An 11,462-nucleotide genomic window follows, 5' to 3' on the forward strand; every position below is an offset into this window, starting at 1 on the left:
AGTCATACTTTATTTCAAGGAACACAAATTTATTATTTATTTCAAGTCAGACATTGTATAGACACTAACGATGCAAAACGAACAAAAGCAGAAACTCAAAAGTTTTACTTTAGGGAAGGGAAAAGTTCCTAAACAAACTCTGATATTAGCGTGTGTGATTTAGGGCTGCAAGAACATGATTTATTAACATATTAGCCATCTTTATTCTAAAAATGTATATATAGTTTTAGCTAATTAATTCTCATGATACTAACCAGTGGATAAAGCTTATCTGTTAAATACTGCAAGCTCTTAAAAAAAAAAAAAAAAAGACAAATCCGATAAACAGTGTTCCACATCCAAAAATCCCATAAGCAGTTTGATTTTAAGCTTTCTAAAGCTAAAAAACTGCAATCTGCTGCTGAAAGTTGACTTTTTCTCTGCTGCTCAGGAGTTACAGATTTTGACAACAGTTTCAGAAACTGTGTAACTATTTTTAAACCATGAGGTATTCATTCTCATATTAAAGTTTATTGTGGTTATTTCTACCAGGCTAGGCAGAGAAACCTAGATGAGAAGTTTGTGACTAAACAGCTGTATAACTGAAGCAAATTACCTGAGGTCTCTCCATCTCTTCATGCTGTAGCCCACTAGGCATCACAATACTTCTTTTACTTAAGTAACAGCATTGTTAAAGAGTATCTCATAAAATAATGATGCCATTTTCCCCTAGAAACAGTACACTGACTTCCTGCTGAACCTAGAACAAAATGTAAACTCCTTTTATGACAAGCAATACTTTCCTCTTTCTAGCCCCTGACCACCTTTCCAGCTCCTCCTGGCAGGCTCTCCCTAGTGTTTTTCATTTTCATTGCACTGGCAAATTTTCAGTTTTTCTAACATATCAAACCTTTTCCTTGCCACAACTTCCTTTTATCTAGAATATTTCTTTTCCCACCTTTCACATACTTGGCTGTTTTCAATTTCTAGATTTCTGCTTAAATTTCACCATATTTGAGAGATTTATACTTATTATTTGCCACTTCAAATTAGAACTACCCATATTTTTTGTCTAAGAGCAGCCTGCTCATTTTTATTTTATGACTCTCATCATAAGTGTTTTGTTATTATTTTGAACATTCCTTACTTGTTATTGTTTTCTTTGTAGTCAACTAGACTCTAAGTCCCAGTAGTGCAGTTCAGTTCAGTCTCAGTTGTGTCCGACTCTTTGCGACCCCATGAACCACAGCAAGCCAGGCCTCCCTGTCCATCACCAACTCCTGGAGTTCACCCAAACCCATGTCCATTGAGTCGGTGATGCCATCCAACCATCTCATCCTCTGTCATCCCCTTCTCCTCTTGCCCTCAATCTTTCCCAGCATCAAGGTCTTTTCAAATGAGTCAGCTCTTCGCATCAGGTGGCCAAAATATTGGAGTTTCAGCTTCAACATCAGTCCTTCCAATGAACACCCAGGACTGATCTCCTTTAGGGTGGACTGGTTGAATCTCCTTGCAGTCCAAGGAACTCTTAGGAGTCTTCTCCAACACCACAGTTCAAAAGCATCAATTCTTCAGCGCTCAGCTTTCTTCACAGTCCAACTCTCACATCCATACATGACCACTGGAGAAACAATACCCTTGACTAGATGGACCTTTGTTGACAAAGTAATGTCTCTGCATTTTAATACACTGTCTAGGTTGGTCATAACTTTCCTTCCAAGGAGTAAGCATCTTTTAATTTCATGGCTGCAATCACCATCTGCAGTGATTTTGGAGTCCAGAAAAATAAAGTCAGCCACAGTTTCCACTGTTTCCCCACCTATTTGCCACAAAGTCTCAGTAAGGGAAGGACAATTTGTGCTTTATAACTAGTACTATATACCTAGTACTAGCAAGGAATGGATACAAAGTTGGCCTCAAGCTTTAGTATTAACTGAATTAATGAATGAATATCAGTATAACTGATTAGAGTCTGTTAGTTAAAGAAAAGAGTAAAGAATACAGGTAAACAAGACCTGACATCATTCTTGGTTTTCAATTGTTTGTTTAAATTAAGCCAAGTTGTTCACCATCTGTGGATTTAATTCCTCTTTTGTAAATGAAAAATAATAGAAAGGTATTATGTGTAATGCATATAATGCATATAGCATATACTGCATAATGCCAGGCATGTACAGATATAAGGTGCTATGATTTACAAAGGTCAACATTGTTTTAAAAAAGATAATTCCATAGATCTTCACAGTTTTTAAACTGAAGAAGAGTTGATTTTCAATGTTTGCCAATCTGCTATACAGCAAAGTGATTCAGTTATACACATATATTCATTTTTAAAATATTCTTTCCACTGTGGTTTATCACAGGATATTGAATGTTGTTCCCGGCGCCATACATTAGATATTGTTGTTTGTCTATTCTAAATGTAATGGTACGCATCTAGCAACCTCAAACTCCTAGTCATTCCTCTCCCTCCCCACCCCCCTCACTGCCTAAGTCAACCACAAGCCTGTTCTCTATGTATATGAGTCTGTTTCTGTCTTACAAGTTCAGTTTTACCACATTTTAGGGTCCACATATAAGAACCCTCATATTTTTTGAGACTTCTGGTCCTTCACCAAAAAAGCACAAGACAGAATCAGTGAAAGCAAATACAATCTTTGCAATCTGTTTTGATTTTCCAGTTCCAATCATCTTTTTCCTCCTAGCCTGAAGATGTCTTTCTTGCTAATTACTTATAATTTTCCCACTCCTCCAATAGTTTAAGTATTATAAATTGCAAGATAAAGTTGGTAAACTTGGATAATGAGAAAACCTAGGAAAAGTGTGAAAATAAAAGTAATGAAGAAAAAAATTTTCTTATTTATCACTTCTGAAGACTGTTATTAAAATGATGTAGCTAATCCTAGAAATGGGACATTTTATTTGCCCTCCAGTCACAACATTTGACCAATAGGATCATTGCTGTGTATTAGTAAATATTTATAAATGCATCATATTTTTTTTGAAATCTGCAATCCAAAAATATTTTGAAGAAGAGAAAAGAGAGAAATCTATCTCTCTCTCAACCAGGTATTTAGTCAAGGAGAAATCTTAGGGAAAGCTATTAAAAATGAGAGGAATGAGGCTCCTTCAGGAGAATTAATTTACCCCTCCCACTTCTCCCTGCCATCTTATTAGAAGCATAATTGACTTAAAGGCACAGGACACACCAATCTCGTTAAACCCGTGAGCCTACATTGCACAGAGTTGCAAGTCTAATCATCTCCTTTTAAGTTCCCTTATGCCACATACGTGGATGCCACAAAGTCCTACCTGTGGGGGACATGCTTCTTGAAGGAGGCCTGGACACGATCTGTCAAATTTGGCATGAGTTTCACTTATGAAGGTTGAAGACTTGGTAGTAATTAGTTTCTAGCTTACCTCAAATGTTGGAGTGTTTCAATACATTATCCTTGAGTCTCCTTTTTTTTTGAAAATCTTTATGTGTACACTCAACATTAGGGCTTGAATTCAGTACAATCTAAATGCTGATAAATCCCAAATCTCAAGCTGGAGTCTTGATTGCTCCTCAGAACTCCAGGATTAAATATCCAACTTGCTTATTTCATTTGGATGTTTAAGATGCATTTCAAACTTAACATGACTTGAACAAAATTTTTGTCTATACCATCTGTTGGCAAAGTACAATTGTAACTAAAATCTGACCTTCCACATAATTTTCAGTAAAATTTAATTGGACTACAACCACCTTAGTATCGCTTATTTTTACATTTTGTCTATAGCTTATTTCACACTGCAGTGGTAGAATTGGGTAATTGCAACAAAGACTGTATGGCCTTCACATGCAAAGATGTTTACTATCGGGTCCGTTATGCAAACTTTGTCAACATCTGTCAATACACTCAACCTTCTCTTATTCCAGTAAGTCTTTACCTGATTAAACGATAACACCTTCTGTCTCATTTCCTGAGCCAAAATTCTCAGAATTATGCTTTATATTTTCCTTTTCCTTACCTACTACATCCAATGTATCAGGAGTTTCTATGAACTTTACCTTTAAAACAAACTATAACTCTCTTGTTTTAAAAAATCTCCACATCAACCACCATTGGCTGGTATATGAAGCACTGACAAAACTTCTTAATGGTTTCTGTTCTATTTTTTTCACTTTTATAATCTTTCCCATCGTATTAAATGGCAAAAAATTATTCCTAAATTACACATCAGATAGCCGACCCCCCCCCCACTTTAAAGACTTGCAACAGGTATCCATTTCATTTAGAATAAAAGTCAACTCCCTACTTTATCTTACAAAGTCCTATATGATTTGAATTCTTCCTCTCTCTGCTGCAAACTGTCTCTTGCTTACTCATTGTATTCCAACCTCACTGTTTTCAGTTCCTCCAACATGCTAAGTCCCCACTTTTGGACCTTTGAATAATCTGCTACCTCTGCTTGGGATTCTCTTCTTCCAAAACTGCCTGCCATGAAAAGCTCCTTCTCATCAATCAGCTTTCAGCACAAATGTCACTTCCTTCAAGAGGCTTTTTCTTAATCAGTCAGCTTAATACAGTTACCAAGGCACGCACTATCATATTATCACTTGTCTAGTTTTTAATTTCCTGAAAAACACTTTTCACTGTAATATAGTTCTACTTATTTATGTATCCATTTATTTTCTAGGTAATTGTCTGTCTCTCCAATATAGAATATAGATGCCTTGAGAACAGGGATCTTTTCTGTCTTGTTCATCGAAGCATCTCTAGTATTTAGAACACTGCTGAATTCTAGTCTGAATGAATAAAACCCTCAAGTGTAGTATTTCATAGAGGTTCACAAGGCTGTCTTAAAGAATTTAGACCAGAAAAAAAAAAAAAAAAGAATGTAGATGAGGTTGGCTTCCTTAGACTAAATATGAAGGTAAAGGGCAAAACAGTGAACTGTACTGAATAATATATGTTTCTCCTGTCATGTATTTTTTTTTGTTTTCTTTTCCTTAAATATTTATAAGCATAAAATTGGTTATAATTAGTCATGTAAACATAAAAAAATAAAATTAATGAAATCAGCCATTTATTTGTTGGATGATTTTGTTATTTCTGTCCCACTCAAGCTCTTTGGTCATGGTCTGTGTATAAGTTTGCTCACTAATGCATTGTCTGTGCTTATACAGTGCCTGGATCATAGGTGTGTGTGTGTGTGTGTGTGCTAAGTCACTTCAGTCATGTTCAACTCTTTGCAACCATATGGATTGTAGCCCGCCAGGCTCCTCTGTCCATGGGGATTCTCTAGGCAAGCATACTGGAGTGGGTTGCCATGCCCTCCTTCAAGGGATCCTCTGGACCCAGGGATCAAATCTGAGTCTCTTATATCTCCTGCACTGTCAGGCGGGGTCTTTACCACTAGTGCCACCTGGGAAGCCTGGAACATAGATGGAGCTCAACATAAATTTGTTGTCGATTAGTGCTGATGAATAAATAAAGGCATGGCCACTGCCAGCCAAGGACCTGTGTCTAGCAGCTGTCCATTCATCTTCTGAAAACTCCTCTAACCAACTGTAAGTTCAATATTTATTTGTGGCTATTGTTCAGTCTCTAAGTCATGTTGATTCTTTATAACCTACAGTTGACTCTGCTGTAGCCTGTCAGGCTTCTCTGTCCATAGAATTTTCCAGGGAAGAATACTAGGGTAGATTGCCATTTCCTACTCCAGGGGATCTTTCTGACCTAGGGATCGAACCTGCATCTTCTGTGTCTCCTGCATTGGCAGGCAGATTCTTTACCACTGAGCCACCTGGGAATCTAGATGGTTGACATTTATTGGTGCTTACTATATACATTATAGTAACTCATTCAACCCTTCAAAGAAGCTCAGAGAGTATATACTATTATTATTCCCTTATTACAAGATGAGGATAAAAAGGAATAGAAAGATTATCTGGCCACAGCTAGCAAGCAGCAAGAGCTGAGATTTAAAGACAGTCTGTTTGTATCCAGTCTGAGTCCCAAGGACTCCAGCTAAGCTAGGAGTGAATGAGCCTTTGTGATTAGCAGTGGCCAGGATCTCAGAATCAAGTTAAATCCCAGTAGAGGAGCATAGATTTAACTTATTAAGGTTGCATTTTCATAAAATAAACCACTCTTGCTCCCTGATACAATGGCTTTAAATAAATTATATATATATATATATATATATATATATAGTTTCTTTTTTCTAAACTACACAAATTTGAAAGTGAAACTTTCAACTTTGTCAGTACTCTTGTTCTACTCCTTCATTTTACAACTGAGAAATCCAAAATTCTATGGAGATTAAACTCACATGGTTACCAGAAAGAAAAACACCAATACAGTATACTAACGCATGTATATGGAATTTAGAAAGATGATAACGATAACCCTGTATGCAAGACAGCAAAAGAGACACAGATGTATAGAACAGTCTTCTCTGTGGGAGAGGGTGAGGGCGGGATGATATGGGAGAATGCCATTGAAACATGTAAATTATCACATGTGAAACGAATCGCCAGTCCAGGTTCGATGCATGATACAGGGTGCTCGGGGCTGGTGCAATGGGATGACCCAGAGGGATGGGATGGGGAGGGAGGTGAGAGGGGGCGTTCAGGATGGGGAACACATGTACACCCATGGTGGATTCATGTCAATGTATGGTAAGACCAATACAATATTGAAAAGTAAATACATAAATAAATAAAACAGATTTTAAAAAAAGAAAGAGAGAAAGAGACACGTGTACCCCAGTGTTCATCACAGCACTGTTTGTTTATAATAGCCAGGACATGCAAGCAACCTAGATGTGCATCAGCAGATGAATGGATAAGAAAGCTGTGGTACATATACACAATGGAATATTCAGTTCAGTTCAGTCGTGTCCAACTCTTTGCGACCCCATGAATTGCAGCTCGCCAGGCCTCCCTGTCCATCACCAACTCCCGGAGTTCACTCAGACTTACGTCCATAGAGTCAGTGATGCCATCCAGCCATCTCATCCTCTGTCATCCCCTTCTCCTCCTGCTCTCAATCCCTCCCAGCATCAAAGTCTTTTCCATGAGTCAACTCTTCGCATGAGGTGGCCAAAGTACTGGAGCTTCAGCTTTAGCATCATTCCTTCCAAAGAAATCCCAGGGCTGATCTCAATCAGAATGGACTGGTTGGATCTCCTTGAATTCCAAGGGACTCTCAAGAGTCTTCTCCAACACCACAGTTCAAAAGCATCAAATCTTCAGTGCTCAGCTTTCTTCACAGTCCAACTCTCACATCCATACATGACCACTGGAAAAACCGTAACCTTGACTAGACGAACCTTAGTTGGCCAAGTAATGTCTCTGCTTTTGAATATGCTATCTAGGTTGATGATAGCTTTCCTTCCAAGGAGTAAGCGTCTTTTAATTTCCTGGCTGCAGTCACCATCTGCAGTGATTTTGGAGCCAAACAAAATTAAGTCTGACACTGTTTCCACTGTTTACCATCTATTTCCCATGAAGTGATGGGACCGGATGCCATGATCTTTGTTTTCTGAATGTTGAGCTTTAAGCTAACTTTTTCACTCTCTCCTTTCACTTGCATCAAGTGGCTTTTTAGTTCCTCTTCACTTTCTGCCATAAGGGTGGTGTCATCTGCATATCTGAGGTGATTGATATTTCTCCCGGCAATCTTGATTCCAGCTTGTGTTTCTTCCAGCCCAGCATTTCTCATGATGTACTCTGCATAGAAGTTAAGTAAGCAAGGTGACAATATACAGCTTTGACGTACTCCTTTTCCTATTTGGAACCAGTCTGTTGTTCCATGTCCAGTTCTAACTGTTGCTTCCCAACCTGCATAGAGGTTTCTCAAGAGGCAGGTCAGGTGGTCTGGTATTCCCATCTCTTTCAGAATTTTCCAGTTTATTGTGATGCACACAGTCAAAGGCTTTGGCATAGTCAATAAAGCAGAAATAGATGTTTTTCTGGAACTCTCTTGCTTTTTCCATGATCCAGCGAATGTTGACAAGTTGATCTCTGGTTCCTCTGCCATTTCTAAAACCAGCTTGAACATCAGGAAGTTCACAGTTCACGTATTGCTGAAGTCTGGCTTGGAGAATTTTGAGCATTACTTTACTAGCATGTGAGATGAGTGCAATTGTGCGGTAGTTTGAACATTCTTTGGCACTGCCTTTCTTTGGGCTTGAAATGAAAACTGACCTTTTCCAGTCCTGTGGCCACTGCTGAGTTTTCCAAATTTGCTGGCATATTGAGTGCAGTCCTTTGACAACATCATCTTTCAGGATTTGAAACAGTTCAACTGGAATTCCATCACCTCCACTAGCTTTGTTCATAGTGATGCTTTCTAAGGCCCAGTTGATTTCACATTCCAGGATGTCTGGCTCTAAATGAATGATCACACCATCATGATTTTCCGGGTCGTGAAAATCTTTTTTATACAGTTCTGTGTATTCTTGCCACCTCTTCTTAATATCTTCTGCTTCTCTTAGGTCCATACCATTTCTATCCTTTATCGAAAGAATACATTTGAAACAGTTCTAATGTGGTGGATGAAACTGGAGCCTATTATACAGAGTGAAGTAAGCCAGAAAGAAAAATACCAATACAGTATATTAATGCATATATATGGAATTTAGAAAGAGGGTAACAATAACCCTATATGCGAGATAGCAAAAGAGACACAGATGTATAGAACAGTCCTTTGGACTCTATGGGAGAAGGCAAGGGTGGGACAATTTGAGAGAATAGCATTGAAACATGTATATTATTATATGTGAAACAGATCACCAGTCCAGTTTCGATGCATGAGACAGGTTGCTTGGGGCTGGTACACTGGGATCACCCAGAGGGATGGGATGTGGAGGGAGGTAGGATGGGGGTTCAGGATGGGGAACACATGTACACCCACGGCTGATTCATGTGAATGTATAACAAAACCACTACAATATTGCAAAGTAATTATCCTCCAATTAAAATAAATACATTTTTTAACAGCAAAAAAAAAAAAAAAACAACCCACATGGCTAGATTGTGGCAAAACCAGGAGAAACTAATAGAATCTCTTTCCTCTATAGCACAAGCTCTCTCCAAATCATGCTCATACTTAATGTCGGGGAAAAAAAAAAATCTTTTCCTTAGAAAAGAAGTAAAAGCAGAAACTTAAACACTTCTTTTTGCCCTACTTTTCTTTATCTTTAGAACTATTGCTGAAATGTGGCAATCTACTCAAATTAGATGTCAAAAATATAATCATTCTGTATTTTTTCTATGATTCAGAATGTTTTTCACTTACGGATGCATACTTACACTCATCTCTCCATCCCTTTGTTTATTTACTCATCAAGCATTACTCATATGTGAACTATGTATAAAGCACTGGACCAAGTAAGAGGAAAATATTACTTAAATGTGATTTTATTCACATTGATTCTATCCTATCTTACATTTTGTTTTGTAACCTAAGAGCCTTTCAAAGGTAGATTGTAATTCTTAAATGAAATGAATATAAAGTACACACACTCAATCTTATAGAAGCAACATGGCACTTTGCTATTGATTGTAATACTGAGATATTATTTTCTTAAAACTGCTCTATTTGTACTTCTGTCAAAATTACTAGATAATATTATTGTGGGTCAAATATATGCCAAGCATTCTAGTAAATGCTTCAAATATACTACCTAATTTAACCCCCTCAACAGATTATCATGGAGGGAAAATTTTCCTCTACCCTTCCCAGTTCTTCTGTCTGACCTAGTAATTAAATTAACATGAAACAGGTAACAGGAGAACATCAGATTAAATTTTGAAGTTACAGAGAATCCACATAAAATGAGAGATCCCAAAGACAGTGAAGTAAAATGAGGTATATATACCATCCTGTACTACGGAAAAGGGACTTTATTGTATATCAGGAGACATAGGCTACTGTCAGTTACCTGTGCATTTCTCAGTGCTAACTAGTAGTTTGTGAAAGATGAGTGAGTCTCTATAAACACAACAAAAATGTGACAATATTTGGACTTCCTAAAAAAATTATAAGCAATGCATGCTCAGAAATTCCTTGCCTCTTTGGAAATAGTATACATATTGAAGTCAGCTGATAAAATTTCTAGATTTCTAAGTCAGCATAGATGTAACTAGTATTTGACTGAGTACAAGGACATCTTCCTATACCACCATTGACTACTTTAAATACTTACTATGCGTATATACAGTAGTCATACAATGTGCTGTGTTTTAAGCATGTATTTAGTCACTCAGTCATGTCTGATTCTTTGCTACCTCACATTCTGTAGCCACTCCTTTGACCATGGGGATTCTCCAGGCAAGAATACTGGAGTGGCTCGCCATGCCCTCCTCCAGGGGATCATCCCAACCCAGGGATTGAACCCAGGTCCTCTGCATTGCAGGTGGATTCTTTACTATCTGAGCCACCAGGGAAGCCCATGAATACTGGAGTGGATAGCCTATCCCTTCTCCAAGGGATCTTCCTGACGCAGGAATTGAAGTGGGGTCTCCTACCTTGCAGAAAGATTCTTTACCAGCTGTATTACCAGGGAAGCTGGTAAAGAATTCATACAATTTGTGAGAATCAATGCAATGCCCTTTAAGTTACACTGTGTACTTAACATGAAATCAAAATAAAACACATCTAAACTTCATCATCTCTCCGTTTTCTGGTTAAATAGAGAAGATGTGTGGGATTCTTGACCTCTTTTTCATTCTTGTGTTTCATAACTTCTGACCCCCAGTTCCTTATTTGCATAGATTTTAGTGCCGAATAATCAATCAGCATGTTGTACAATTCTATAATGGGCATGTAATTAGCATTCCCTCGACATTTTTTTCTGATCCCCTACAGAAAGCATAGAATATGAGACACATGACCTTAGGAACACTGTAGGGCAGATTGAAAAATAACTGTTCATACTGGCTCCTAAATTTATTGTTTGTGTTTAAGGAAAGATAAACTTAATTCCCAATTAGTTGTTGGGATGCATAGTTATTTTTCAAAACTCTTTGAAATTAGAAAGATGTTTAGCTCTTCACTAAATCATACCTGAATTTTTTTTAAATGGAGGGAAAGTGGTATAGATTTTGAATCCATTAAATAATACTTAACTTATTCTTTTATCTGTGTGCAGAACTAAATGTCATTTTTTTGGTTTTATCTATATTTATAATACCTTAGAGAATATTCTCAAATGCCTTAGTTAACTTCAGATAAGCTCCTATCTAAGGGGTACATATTAACTTCTTCAAAATCATGGATATTATTTGGTAGTTGCCTTAAGGGGCATTTCTGAAGCACCTCATCTCTTTACACAGACTGATTTAGATGAAGCATGAAGATTCATACAAAATACTGATATTGACTAATTACTCCTTGCTTTAGGACAGAGACATTTACCATGACAGATTCTTGCTCCCTTCATTGCTGGAGGTAGCTGCATATATAGTAAAAATAAGCGAAATCAGA

This window comes from Oryx dammah, unplaced genomic scaffold, assembly GCF_014754425.2.
Source record: "Oryx dammah isolate SB20612 unplaced genomic scaffold, SCBI_Odam_1.1 HiC_scaffold_9, whole genome shotgun sequence".
In the NCBI taxonomy this organism is placed as follows: domain Eukaryota; kingdom Metazoa; phylum Chordata; class Mammalia; order Artiodactyla; family Bovidae; genus Oryx; species Oryx dammah.